Source organism: Pyxicephalus adspersus, chromosome 3, assembly GCF_032062135.1.
Source record: "Pyxicephalus adspersus chromosome 3, UCB_Pads_2.0, whole genome shotgun sequence".
Classification (NCBI taxonomy): Eukaryota; Metazoa; Chordata; class Amphibia; order Anura; family Pyxicephalidae; genus Pyxicephalus; species Pyxicephalus adspersus.
The window spans coordinates 75727549-75741366 of NC_092860.1; the positions used below are offsets into that span (position 1 = coordinate 75727549).

General features: G+C 39.8%; 1 long non-coding RNA gene across 2 annotated transcripts; it reads right to left on the reverse strand.

The window, feature by feature from the left end:
- Positions 1-3450: 3450 nt before the first annotated feature.
- LOC140327741 (uncharacterized) lies at positions 3451-11276 on the reverse strand. 2 transcript variants are annotated; one of them, XR_011920097.1, is made up of 3 exons: positions 11151-11276; positions 9437-9520; positions 3451-3607 (listed from the first exon to the last, which is right to left on the reverse strand). It is a non-coding gene; the product is annotated as an uncharacterized lncRNA (long non-coding RNA). The 2 variants fall into 2 exon arrangements; XR_011920096.1 differs by having other exon boundaries at positions 11134-11261.
- Positions 11277-13818: the final 2542 nt, after the last annotated feature.

Here is a 13818-nt window from a genome sequence, read left to right on the forward strand (position 1 = left end):
TATCTATATATATATATATATATATATATATATATATAGAGAGAGAGAGAGAGAGAGAGAGAGAGAGAAATAAATATATATATATATATATATACACACACACACACACATACACTCATATACACAATACAGTATGTATTGAGCGAACGTTCGTTCATCGCGCATGATGGTCAACGATCGTCGTCCAATCCGATCCGCCGGTCCGGTCGTTCATTTCCAACGACTATCCTCGTTCGTCTGCGTCGTTGGTTACTTTTTTTGCGAACGATTTTTGGCCAATCGGTCGTTCGTTGTTCGTTCGTCGTTCATTTCCAACGATAAAAATTGGAAGTGTGTACGCACCTTAAGTCAGTGAATCTAGCATTTGTTGGGTGGAGAATCAATTACTGCAATTAAAACACATGGTCCTGGAAGATTCTCCGCCAGGCAATGTCAGACCCAAAAGTGAATACAAAAGCATGCAGCATTCACCTTGCTTTTAGGTGTAAAGCCCATAAGCACAAGCACTGACACAGGAGCATGCAGACGCCATGTGCCTTTATGTCATTACACTCACTATGTGTTTTAAACCAAGTCAGGTACAATTGTCAGAAACCTCCCAAATCAGAACTATGGAAGTATTGTTCACTTGTTATTATGTACTGACCTGGAAAAAGAATATGCACATGCTTGCTTTAAGTCAGCGGTCGCCAATTGGTGGTCTGTGAGAAGATTGTGGGGGTCCGTGGCTATGGTTGGTGGACCCCGCCAGGGGGACGCACCAGCCAGAGCCACGAACTATGTCCCCGTGCAATTCCCTGGCCCAGGGAAGTGGGTAGGCTGTGTTACACAACATAACCCGCCCACTCTCCCACCCCAGAGTGGGTGGGGTCATGGTGTTATTATGTTACTATGGGGGAGGTTCCTCACCTTTGATTGACAACCGGCTCCCCGCACGTGCACAGTCAGGAGCGGGTAATTTTAGTGGTCCACAGTACCAAAAAGGTTGTCGAACGCTGCTCTAAATCAGTGTTTAGGTCAAATGATAAACTTTTATAACACATCAACAACAGGAACTCTCATCTTTCTGTTCCAATATGATTATGCTTCCTTTAAATGGCAATCCAAAGCTTTTATAAGCTGTAACATTTGAGAGAAAGGTCTTTTTACACTTGCAAACTACATAGTAAGCCATTCCCAGGAGCACAGAAAACTGCTGCTATTCACCCAGGAGCAGCTTCTTGGGTAGGCATTTATGGTACAAAAGGCAGCCAGGTGTTAAAGGGAACCAGGTACAAAAGGTAGCCTGGTATAAATGCGCAAATGTCATGTATGAAAGAAAGCCAGTTGCAGAAAACAGCCAGGTACAAATGGCAGCCAGAGTACAGATGTAGGTTCAGGGGAGATAAAAGGAAGCCAGGTGCAGAAGACATAGGCTATATATTATAGACTGTTCCCCCACCCTAGGGTGTGGGGGCAGACATCTAGAGGACCCCTTTCCAATTCCAAATAAGCTCCCCACCCCCACAACAGCAGCTTCATTGTGGGGAAAAGACCATCTCCCCAATGATTGCACTGGCCACTGTTGGGAACTGTTGGGAGTTCTGCTTTTGTTTTGTAATTTGTTTACCCCAACATCTATATTATAATAATTGATATGTACGTGCTTTAATATTCTTTATGTTGTATACTTATTTCCTCTGAATAGGTAAATAAAATAAAAAAAATGACAGGTGGACCTTATGTCATGGCGGAGGGGGAGGAATAAAATACAAATAAAATTTATATCTGAACATACCAGGTATGCCTGGCAAGAAAAAATAAAATGTACCTAATCCCTCCACCTGCACCTGCCATTTGTACCTGGCTGTTTGGTACCAGGCTTCCTTTTGTACCTGGATCCCTTTCTTTCCCCAACCCGAAGCAAGCTTTTATAGGCATTTGTGCAGAGTAGGCTTCAAGGAGCATTTAAAGCCATGTTTTCAGAAGCAGATGTGAACAGGTCCTAAAACATCTTTACAGAGGCTTTGTGCAAAAAATAAAGTTAATTAGATATCTATGTTTTTTAGCAGCTTGAGCAAAAATTTGAAAATTAAAATATCACTGAATTAGTCATTGTCAGGTCTACACTAAAAGAAATTGGATAAGCTGCTATAGGCAACATATACACTTTTTATTCTTGTGTATATCTTTATAAAAATGTTACAAACCTTCTGCCTTATATTACTACATATAGAGATATTTTAGCAATGATTCAGTGATGAAGAAATAAAACAGGAAGATTGCTGGCTGATAACCATAACCGTTTTTTTTTTTTTAAGTTTAATTGGCTACTATTGTTTGTTACCTGTTTCCTCCTTTACCATCTCATCAGCAATAAAATGATAACATTAAATACAAAGTTTCTAGTTTCATAACATACTCTTTCAGACATGGTGACATTAGACATGGGTCTTTTTTCTTTTTTCTTTTTTCTGTGCATTATTGTGTACTGGACATATGTTCCTGAAAATATCAATGCATCCTGCCTCGTGCAGTCTGCCTTAGGTACTGCCGAGGCTCTGTGATTAAATGGGCTGAAATTCAATGAATTTAAGGGGCGACCCAGGGTGAGAAGGGCTAGATGATATTGGATGTGCATTAGCCAGGAAATAAGGAAAGCGCTATCTGAACTGCTGCAGTTTATAATACAAGAAGTTGACTGTTTGCAGTTGAGCAGAAGTTGAGCAGAAAGGAGCCTGGACAACTCTGTAAAAAAGGTAAGTTAGGAGCTCAGCTATAAATATTTCTCCCTGGAAAGAAGTTTTTTTTTTTCTGTGCAAAGAAAAATCATAATGAAAAGAAGAATACATGCATCCTCACAATAGTATTGTATAGGCTTTCCTGGGAGTTTTAGGTTTTTTAAAGAATGTTTTACTGTGATTTACAGACAATTGAAAAAACAAAACAAAGGCCAAACAGTGGCTGAATTATTGGGCATCCCAGGAACCCGACTTCAGAAAAGTCCTATCTAATGCATTGGCGTATGCCACAATAGCAATCCCATCAATGGCAGCAAGTCACTAGCAACAGGTGTCCTCTAAAACATAACAATGTCATCTGTTGATGCAGCATCTCTTCCTTGCTGGCAGGCCAGAAAGGTGTAAATCTTCCACACTAGCAAATCAGATTCTGCAGCATTTTGTCAAATGATGCAATATGCAATGCAGTGTTCAACTCAGAAAGTTTTTTAAGCTGGGTCAGTAACTAATCAGTAACCACCCAAACACAGCCGAGAGGCTCCTGAAAAGTGCCGGGTGGTGCACCCAGCTAAAAGGTGCTGGGGAGAACACTGCAATGGTTTTAAAGCAGGTAAATGCTCCCATTAGTGATTCTGTTGCTGGTGACAGGATCATTAGTGTAGCAAAGCCCTTAGTCTAGAAAAAGCCCTTCCACTTACATTTAGTAGAAAGTTGAAATGAATACCTTTTTTACTGCTCCTTCTCCCACAAGTTCTAACTCACGGACCTCCTTTTTGAGAGCCTTACAAGTCAGCCAGGCAGAGCAGTTCTTCATTGGTCCAATATTAAAGTAGCCTTGAGGACAGACATTGGGATCCCCATGACTGAATCCAGGTGACGCACGTGCTCTAGGTATACATAGAACATTAAGTTAATGAACATTACAGTAAAGATAAGTAGGAGCAGGAGAAGAAGAAGACAATTCCAGCTGCTGGTCTTTCTACCAACTTGATGTTTTCTATCCACTTTGCTCTACAATCAAAAGCATCCTATATAACAGAGAAAGTCTGAGTTACAGGTCAGAGTTGGAAATTTACAAACCACAAAAGAGACAATTTTAAGAATTCCAAAACAGTGCAATATCTAAAGCTGACTTCCAAATTCATAAAAAGCTTTCTCTTGCATATGTCCACACTACAGGGGTTAAAGCAGACCTAAACTGAGAAAATAAAACACCAGGACTTGGTACTGTTTGACAAGAGAAATGCTACCAATGTCTCCTTTGTTGAATATCTAACTTCCTGGCTTCTGGTGGCTTATAGTTTAAAAACTATATTTGCCAAAAATATATTTTCTTTAACACAAAAAAGCAGAGAAAAAACTGAGGCATTCCACACAAATCATCAAAAATGACCTGACCAAAATTTTCCTGATACTCCTCCTGACAGCATGCACACATGGGTAGGCTCTCTACGGGACCACCTTACCAAAGATATAAAAGTACCCTCCCTCTGCCCTGCAGGTGTTCTTTTTCTGTCCTCGCTCCAGGACCATGCATTTTTTCCCTACTTCTCCCCACTGGTTTAGCCTCTCCAAAGGGAAGTAAATCCATCAAGTTTTGGGGTTCACAACAGTCATATGGCAGTAGTAGAGATGAGTTTGAAGGAAAGAATGTCTTTGCTTTCTGTTTATCTCTGGAAAGTGCCCTCTGAGCAATAAATATTAGGCATTATAATTTGGTAGAATTTTGTTGTAACATTTGTGTACCTACAATATGGCTTAGTGCACTGTTGTTCTGCTTGATGGTGTTTATTTTTACCAGGATTCTGATATTCTATAATTATACATACCTGTTTATCATGCTATGGTATTTTGTGGGGAAAACCTTGGAGGGTTTTTCTTGGTTACTTGTACATTTATAAAATCATTAGAAGGTAATGAGTGCAGTTGCTATCATAATGCTGGTAATCCTCAAACAGCAGGGTGTATTTTGCTGTAGTGGCAGCCTTTGTTAGGTGACCATCACCATCCTGTATTCAGCAGGCGCTATTTTGAAATTTTTTTCTGTTTTCTACTTCTTTGTAGCTTGCTATGCTGACTGTTGTGTTGTGGGATAACAGCCATCCAAGAAAGCATATCAGGAAGTCAGAGCATGCTTCTCTCCAGCTCAGTCTACCGAGCCTCTAATAGAGGGTGTGTAACAAAGGTATGTCTCTATGTAGGCCAGTGTCAAAGGGTGCTAAGGCTTCCTTAAAGCAGTGTGCAATTTGGCAATACAACCAGGCATTTATCCCACACCAGATAATGTTTTGACTATTTGTAAAGGTGATATTATTTCCACTGGCAGCAATGCAACCAGGCATTTATCCCACTGACCATTACACTTACCAGCAATGTGCAATCCGTGCCTCTCAGGTCAGCTTACTCTGACACCAATTATTGTTTTGGATATTTGTAAAGGTGACATTCTTCCCACTGGCAGCAATGCAACCAGGCATTTATCCCACTGACCATCACACAAGTGTACAGTGATGTGTGGATTGTGGCAATGGTTCCTTAAAACCCAAAAGTTGTTTCAGGTGCTTTCCCCATCTTAAAATGTTTAGAAAGGTGGATTAGGCCATCAAGCAAAGAGAAATCTCCTGCCCATTTTTGGTCAGTTCGCAGATCACTGTGCCATTGAAGCATGCTGGGTGTGTGGCACAAAGGCCTTGCCCTTCAAACTTATCTGTGCATCTTGCTTTAAAGAAGCAAATAATGAGGAGGCACAACCAAGCCAGGCATTATGTCTACGCCAGATATTTCCCCGCCTGCCTCTCAAGTACTATCTCTTCAGCAAAGAGATAAAAGCCCTGGGAAAGAGCATCTCAGAAAGACAAGACACCTGGCTTCTCCTAGTCCTATTCGTCCATCCTCTGAAAGAGGACCAGGGGCAAGAGAAAGTTCACCCTGTGAAATTACTATTACTAATAGAAACAGGTCACTCTCTTTCCAGAAGCAAATCAGTGGAACACCCAGAAGGTGAATCATGTTGGGCATGTGGGGCAAGAACATTACCATCTAAGCGTGTGTGTGCTATATGCTATAATGAAGCAGGCCGAGATACAGTAAAAAGTAAATCAAGGCTAATAAGTTATATCCCACATTTTAGAAGGAAAGTTCAATTATTTTCAATTTAGGATCCTCTGGGTCACTGTCTGGATGGAGACTTGAAGCGAATCTACACCACAACAGGTGAAATGGAACCTAAAAATCAGTAAATGGAACCTAAAATCCTAGGTTCTGTAGTCAGATAGTCTAAAAAGAGCCTAAGGAAAACCTTTTGATGGTGTAACCCATCCAGACATAGAAGATACAAACAAGATTGTCCAGGTTTCTGGCATTTGGAAAAACATGCGAACACCGTGTATGATTTCAGTCAGATAACAAGGTTACCGGATAGAGTTTTTGTCAGGCTCACTAAGATTCTGGTACGTTCAGACAACGGTTCCAAGCAATTTATAGAAGTGCAATGTGCTTCTATCGTATGTGCAAGGAATGGGACAAGCAGTGGTGCTGCTTTCAATAGGAGAGCAAGAATGAGGATTTTACTCCAAACTTTTCATAGTAAGGAGATCTCTGATGGCTTTAGGTCAATTCTGGTCCTGAAATATTTGAATCCCTTTCACACTAGCTGGTTTTGTATGATAATTTTGCAGATGACCTTGTCCGTCATTTGTCTGGCTTATTGGATGATTTCAATAGATCTAGCAGAAGCTCACAGGCCTGCTTCAATTGTGGAATGCCACCAGACATTCTTCCTGTCTGCTACGTTTCAAACCCCTCCAGTTCACCTGTCTACCCTTCAGTCTTTCCACTGCTCCAAAGATGTTTAATAAAACATTTGTCACAGTGATAACCTTGCTGTGGTTTAGGGAGTCAGCCTATGTCACTATTTGAATGACGTCCTTTGCTGACAATATCCAAAACCAAATGGAGTCACAAGAAGACAATTCTGCAAACCAGAAGAGTCAGTTAGGGCCTATGCAGGGAATAGAAATTTGAGGATAATATTTACGATGAAATCTAAAACACTTTTACCACCCTACAAAATGGCACTAATGATGGGACAGCCTCAGTGTTTTAGAGGGGTAGACACTGCCAGCGAAGGAATTATTATTATTTTGTTATAATTATGCAGGTCAGATCTTCTACATTACCAGAAAAAGTGGAACAAAGAGTGTCTATTTCCATCAAGTCAGTTTTTCAAGTCGATAGACCTGCTTGCATCTCCAGTTATGTCCAAGTGCCAGCAAATACTGGCTGTGACCTTGGCACGAGAAAATTTATTTTTTTCCCTGTTTTAGAACCAATAGCAGTAATCTTGAGAGGTCTTCTGAAGAAAAAGCAATGGTAATTACTTCCCATTGGCTGAAATTGGAAAGGTGTTAACTCTAATTATGATGGCTACTCCTTTTATTCCTTCTTTCCAGGACTAACTTTTCCATGGCCGTTGGCAGCATTGTATCCCTGACTGCCCAGAACTGAATGCCAACTTGCTGGAAGTCAAAGGCCCCTAGCATCTGGTTATTCTCTGTGGTGGCAGTTATGCTCAAAGATTACAAATATCTATAAAAACAAAATATAGAAAGTTTTTATTTGTATAGCAAAGATCAAGGGTGTTCTTCGTTAACCCATCACCAGCACAGGCTCCAGAATGTTCTGCATTCAGTTTCGGACGATGAGCTCAGGGTCAACTTGTTTAGGTGCAAGTGTCAGCCCCACAACCACCAAGTGAGTGGAACGTCTTTTGTGGTGACAGTTCTTCAAAAAATTTGTGAAATTAAAAGCCTTCAGTAAAGTAATTCTTTTTAGCATAGGACATGCCTCTGGTCCTACAAGTTTTCAGGGAACTTCCCGTACATCCAGTCTAGGTCTGCTCAATAAGAAAATGGACTTGAAAGATTAGTTTTTTGACTTACTCTGACTATGACAAGCAAGGTTTCAGAACTTTGCGCCCTCTTGGAAAGGAGCCAGATTGCACCTATCTTCCTAAAATGTATATGCATTTATCATTGAATGTCTTTTTTAAGGTGTATCCTGGGTATTACTCCAACTGAGAAGTAATTCCTCAGCATGGGGACACTCATTTTCTGAAGGTTCCCATGAAAATGAGGAAAATTTTCTCAATTTACCTACAGAGAAACAATGATTTTGTTTGTTGATGAGATGTGGAAGTTCTAGTCCAGTGGTTGCCAACCTTTTCGGTCCCGAGGACTACTAAAATCAGTGGCTCCTGACCGCGCATATGCGGGGAGCCGGGTGTCACTGAAATGGAGAGTAACCTCCCCCATAGTGATGTCATGATTACATAACCCTGCCCACTTCCCTATCATAGTTCTGAGCCTGCAATGGGAGATTGAACGGGTTGTGTCCAGGAACACTGCCTGTCCACTTCCCTGAGCCTAGGAACTGTATGGGGGACTTAGTCCGCCACTCTGGCCGGTGTGCCCCGCCAGCAGGGTTCTTCTCCTACCCTGCTTGGGGGTGCACTGACCAGAGCCGTGAACCCCCAAAATTTTCTTGCGGACTACCGGTTGGCGACCGCTGTTGTGGTCAAGCCTCTCCAACAGTCCCTTATGGAGCACAGCAGTATCTTTGACAGATTTTGCATCCTAGGGTTTTTAATACCATGTGGTATGCTTACATCAGGAGGGCTTGATTCTGATGCAGGAAGTTAAGAGATATTCAACTAGGGAAGGGGCAACCTTATGGACATCATTTACAGAAGTATCTACTGAAGTGATCTGTAATTAACCAGTTGGGAAGTATTCCAACATTTGTTTAGCTTTATAGGTTGGAGCTTCAGCCACCTTGGGGCTTACATTTGGCAGGTGGCTCTTTCTACAGGGTAACTTGGTTTCCGTGGTATTGTTTGTTAGTTTCTTGCCCCCCTTTAAATTATTGCTTGCTACATCCCATGTGTGCATGCTGTCAGGAGGAGTGTCAAGAAAATGAAAAATTGTTTTCAAACTTGCCTGTAATTTTCCTTTCCTGTAAAGTCCTCCTGACAGCACGTTTCCCTCCCTTATCTGTCAAGAGGAGATTACGGGAAAGGAAAATTACAGGTAAGTATGACAACAATTTTCCAACATTGGCACCTTATCAAAATTGCACTAAGTAATTGTATTTTAAGCATGTGATGCTCCTTTATTTTGTAATTCAATTCACCTGTAGAAATTAACAGGTACTGGGAATATGGAAATTCCCACCTGCAACCAGTAAACTGGAGAAATGTTGACTCCTTATTGTTTTTGGTTGTCTGTCTGTAACACGCTGAGCATGGAGAAAAGAAAAAAGACCAAATAATTGTCTGAGGATTTGAGAGCCAAAATTCTAGGAAAGCATGGACAATCCCAAGGCTACAAGTACATCTCCAGAATTCTTAATGTTTCTGTGCCTACAGTGTGCGCAACATTGTAAAGAATTTACAGCTCATGGCACCATAACTAATCTCTCTTGATGAAGACAAAAGACATCTTTATTGAGGATATGTTACAACAAAGAATTGTTCAAATGGTGGATAAAGAACCTCAATCAACTTCCAAACAAATTTAGGACACAGGGTACAACAGTGTCTGCTTGTACTATCTATCACCATCTGAATGAAAAGGGACGCTATAGTAGGAGACTCAGAAGGACCCCATTGCTGATGCAGAAACATAAACAAGACATATTGGAGTTTTGCTAAAACTCACCTGTGGAAGTCACAATCCATATGGCAGAATGTCCCCTGGACAGATGAAATAAAATACAGCTCTTCAGTAACGCACATCATTGGGCTGTTTACAGAAAACAAAAATAAACCTTTAAACAAAAGAACATGAAACCTACAGTCAAACATGGATCTAAAAACAGCAGTTGGGAGAAGGAGATGTAAAAGACTGATTGTTACAGAAAGTGATTAACATCAGTTTTTCCTTCCAAAGGGTGTGCTACCAGTTATTAAGTGGAGGAAGCTAATAATTTTGTCCAGGCCATTTGGGAAATTTTGTGTGGAATGTCTCAGATTTTTTTTTTTCTCTGCTTTATGTTTAGAAATAAACATGACAATACCAAATAATTTGTAATTGCAACAATTTTCTGGAAGAAGTGCCTCATTTTCTGACATACATGCAATGGTGCTGATATTTTGGGCCATGATTGCAGCTTATAGCTGGGATGTGTCGGAACAATGTAACTCCTGGGGCTATACACTTTTGCTCCCATTCTTTTTGGGGAAACCACATTTCTGAGGAACTTTAATGAATAGGAGAGGGGTGCACATGGTTGCTGTCGTCCTATCATCCAAGTAGGTCCAGAGCCCAATGAAGGGTCTGGTTTTAATAGAGGGTTTTTTTTTCTGGATGCCACAACCTCACCACCAGTCCGAACATAGCCATTTTTTTTTTTTACTAAACTTGTTTGTTACATTCTACACAATCCTGTATACAAAGTAAATAGGTTTCTTTGGCAAGGTGATACACTGATAACATTTGTTGGATAACTGTACCAATGTCACTTCACAGGTGGAACCAGGCAAGGTCATACCTGTCCATTTTGGTGTCCTAAGGAAAACACACTTGGTGATGACCCCATTAAAACCAGACATCTGCAGATAGCAAATAGGGGGACAATCATGTGCCCCTTTCCTATCCATTAAAAGTACTCTGAAATCTGACTTTCCAAAAAAGAGACCAAAAAGTGTGTATCACCCCTCCCCTTATAATAAACAGCCTGTGCCCTGTTTCCAGCGGTGGTAAGGCCCATCGATGGGGAGGAGGGTCTCATCCTTGTAATTTGGGGGATTTGGAAGCCCCCTTTATTAAGGGGACTAATAAGTTATAAAAAGAATTCCACTCTTCTAGGATTTTCCAGCCTCCTAGGGAAAGAAAAACCTTGCAAAAGCTTGAAGGGCTTATAAGACCCAGCCGGGGAGCCAGGTGAATGGGACACAATGTTAACATTCTCACAATCACAGATCTATATATTATGTATATACAGCTGTCATGGCACCAATCCATTCTTCCATAAAATTAAAGCATCAATTCAATCATTTTTGTTGTGTTGTGGAATCGTATAAACAAAACATAACAGGAACCACTGAAATCTATTAATATTATTATTATTATTATTATTATTAATAAACAGGATTTATATAGCGCCAACATATTACGCAGCAATGTACAATAAATAGGGGTTGCAAATGACAGATACAGTGTGACACAGGAGGAGGAGAGGACCCTGCCCTGAAGAGCTTACAATCTAGGAGGTGGAAATCTATATTTATAGATAACATTTACACACGAGTGATCCAAGATTCACACATAAATTCAACTGGAAAAACAGCCGAATCGTGTGTGAATATTTATGTGTTTTTGTTAATAAAGACACATAATAATGGTTTGCAGATCACCTGGAATCATTCTTTACCTCCGGCTCAGTACCCTAACAGCCGTGATATGGGACCACACAAAACAAGCCTTGTCCTGAGTTCCATATGCTGGTTCGCACACAATAATATTCATTCGTACATTCCCTGTGTCCTCACTCTCAATGCCCTTCCTGTTGTCACAATAACATCCACCTCTTCTATAAACCAGACATGTGCAGCGCTACCTACTGGTGACTGGAGAAACGTCTTTATTCATACTGCTGCATGAAATCTTTCACACACCGTTCTTTTCATCAATTATTTTAAAATCCAAGAGTGTAGGAAAAGCTCAGTTTAGGATTGGCGAGCAGGAAATGGCAGGGTGGTGGCTGCAGATGTTGGTGGGACAGGCCAAAGATGGGATTGGAACAGTTGGATAAATATATGAATTCTATCTATCTATCTATCTATCTATCTATCTATATATCTATCTATATATCTATCTATCTATCATCTATCCATCTACCGTATCATCTATCTATTTAACAATTCATCACATTTTTTTTGGTTACACTTTGAATGTTTCAGTGTTCATCTTGTAATAATGTGTTTATTATCGCCTTCTGCATAACTAATTTATAGCACAGTTTTCCACCCCTGATGGTTCCAAATCACATATTGTGTTTAACAATATACTTTGAATACAATAATATCTTGTAGATGTCTTTATTCTTATTATGGCTGATGAAGGTGCTAAAGGTACTTACATAGATCCAGAGGAAGCATCAAGCCACTGAAATGGCGGGTTAGCGCTTGTTTCCAATAAAAATCTGAACTCATCCTGGAAAATGCAACCGCTGCAATGCATTTTCCAGTGCAATTATGCCTTTTTTAAAAAACAAAAACAAAGAAGGAGCCCACAGAAAGGGGACACATGGAAGTGGGCTTTTGTGGAGAATGTGGAATGATTTTAAGTGAAAAGTATCAAATAATTGCAAATATGAAATACCATATGTAAATATCGCAGATATACAGGGTCTATATACTCTGCTAAAAGCAAGAGAAGAAAAGGCACAGTTCTGAGCCGTGTATGAGGATCGAGCATCATTTGGATAGAATCTTTTACAGAATATATTTTTTAGAATCATTAGTCTTACACATTAGTAGAACCCCTAATGTATTAACGTGAAGAGTGCTTATTAACGGAACAAGGATTTTTCCTTTTTTAAGTGACAATAACAAGTGACAGAATGAGACTGTCATTTTCTTATACCTTTTCTCTTCATGACCCTGAAAGTTTATTAAATAAATGAAGGGTATAGGATACAAAATCATTAGCCTACCGGGTACACATTTGTAATAGGCATTAGCCTAATATAACATTATATTATATACAAAAGTCTCTCAATAGAACTTGTAATTCCTGAATAATTAATTATTCTTAAATCCTTTTTTATTTAAGCATGAACAATGTTAACGTATTGAATATGGTTTTTACCTCAGACAATCACATTATTAGTTCTACAAGTCAGGAAAAAACTCCAACAGGCCTCTTTCAGAACTCTCTAGCCTGCACATACTGAAGGTGGCCACAGTGACAAGCTTTCATAGTAATTATTAGGTCGGTCTTCAATCATTGCTGAGATATATTTAATTTCTTTCACGCAGGTCCTTTTTCAGTGACAGCAATATTATTCAGAAAAAAAACTTATCTTATTATTCATACTAGCAGTTAGTTTTATTATTAAGTCTTATAAACTTTTATTCGGGCCTTAAAATTTTTTTTTTCTTTGTTTATGTTACCATTATCTATTGAAGTTACTTAGCATGTTTATTGGTGTGCCCATTGCATGGCCCTTTCCTCTTCAGCATAAGGCAACATCAAATATTTTGATGTATTCAATCTGATCCATGGTCCTTGGTGTGTGAATAATAGGCCCAACTCCCTAGCATTAATAACATCCCTTTATCATGATGATTGCAGCACAATGCATTGCGGCTCAAATTCAGTGTTTGAGGGATCATCTGACAATCTGCCTGCCTCCCATGGAGCCAAAAAGAATAACCCGGCTTTCATTAGTCCACAAAATGTTGTGCCATTTCTCTTTTGGCCATTCAATGTGTTCTTTGGCAAACTCTAACTTCTTTAGCATCTGTATTGCTCAATATTGGGACTTTGTGTGAGCTTCCTGTCGATAGCTTAGCTTCACATAGACATCTTCTAATTTTATCTATACTTACTGTAGACCTTCTTTAATTTTCCTGGGACCCGATCATTGGCTGAGTGTTTGCCATTTTGGCCATTCTTCTATATATTTGAATGATAGTTTTCTGTTTTCTTCCACATATGTCAGTTTTTGGTTGCCATTTTAAATTTGAAATAATTTTAGCTGAACAGCCCATCATTTTCTGTACTTCTTTCTATGTTTTCCCCTTTCCAAACACCTTTTTATTCATAGTACACTGCTCTTTTGTACAAGGTCTGGAACAACCCATTTTTCAGAGAGAAATGCACTATAAACAGCATGTACAACATTTTCTGCCCTTAAATAAGGGCTGTAATTGACATCTGTTTTTTCACAGAATGAATGACCTCTCTGATCATAACCTTATCACCTTCAACCTATCAAACCATTGCCCTCCCTTGCCCCATCCCAGACTTGGTCAATGGCAATGGCAGAGAGATATCCGTAACCTTGACCACAACCTTTTCTCAAACTGCCTTGC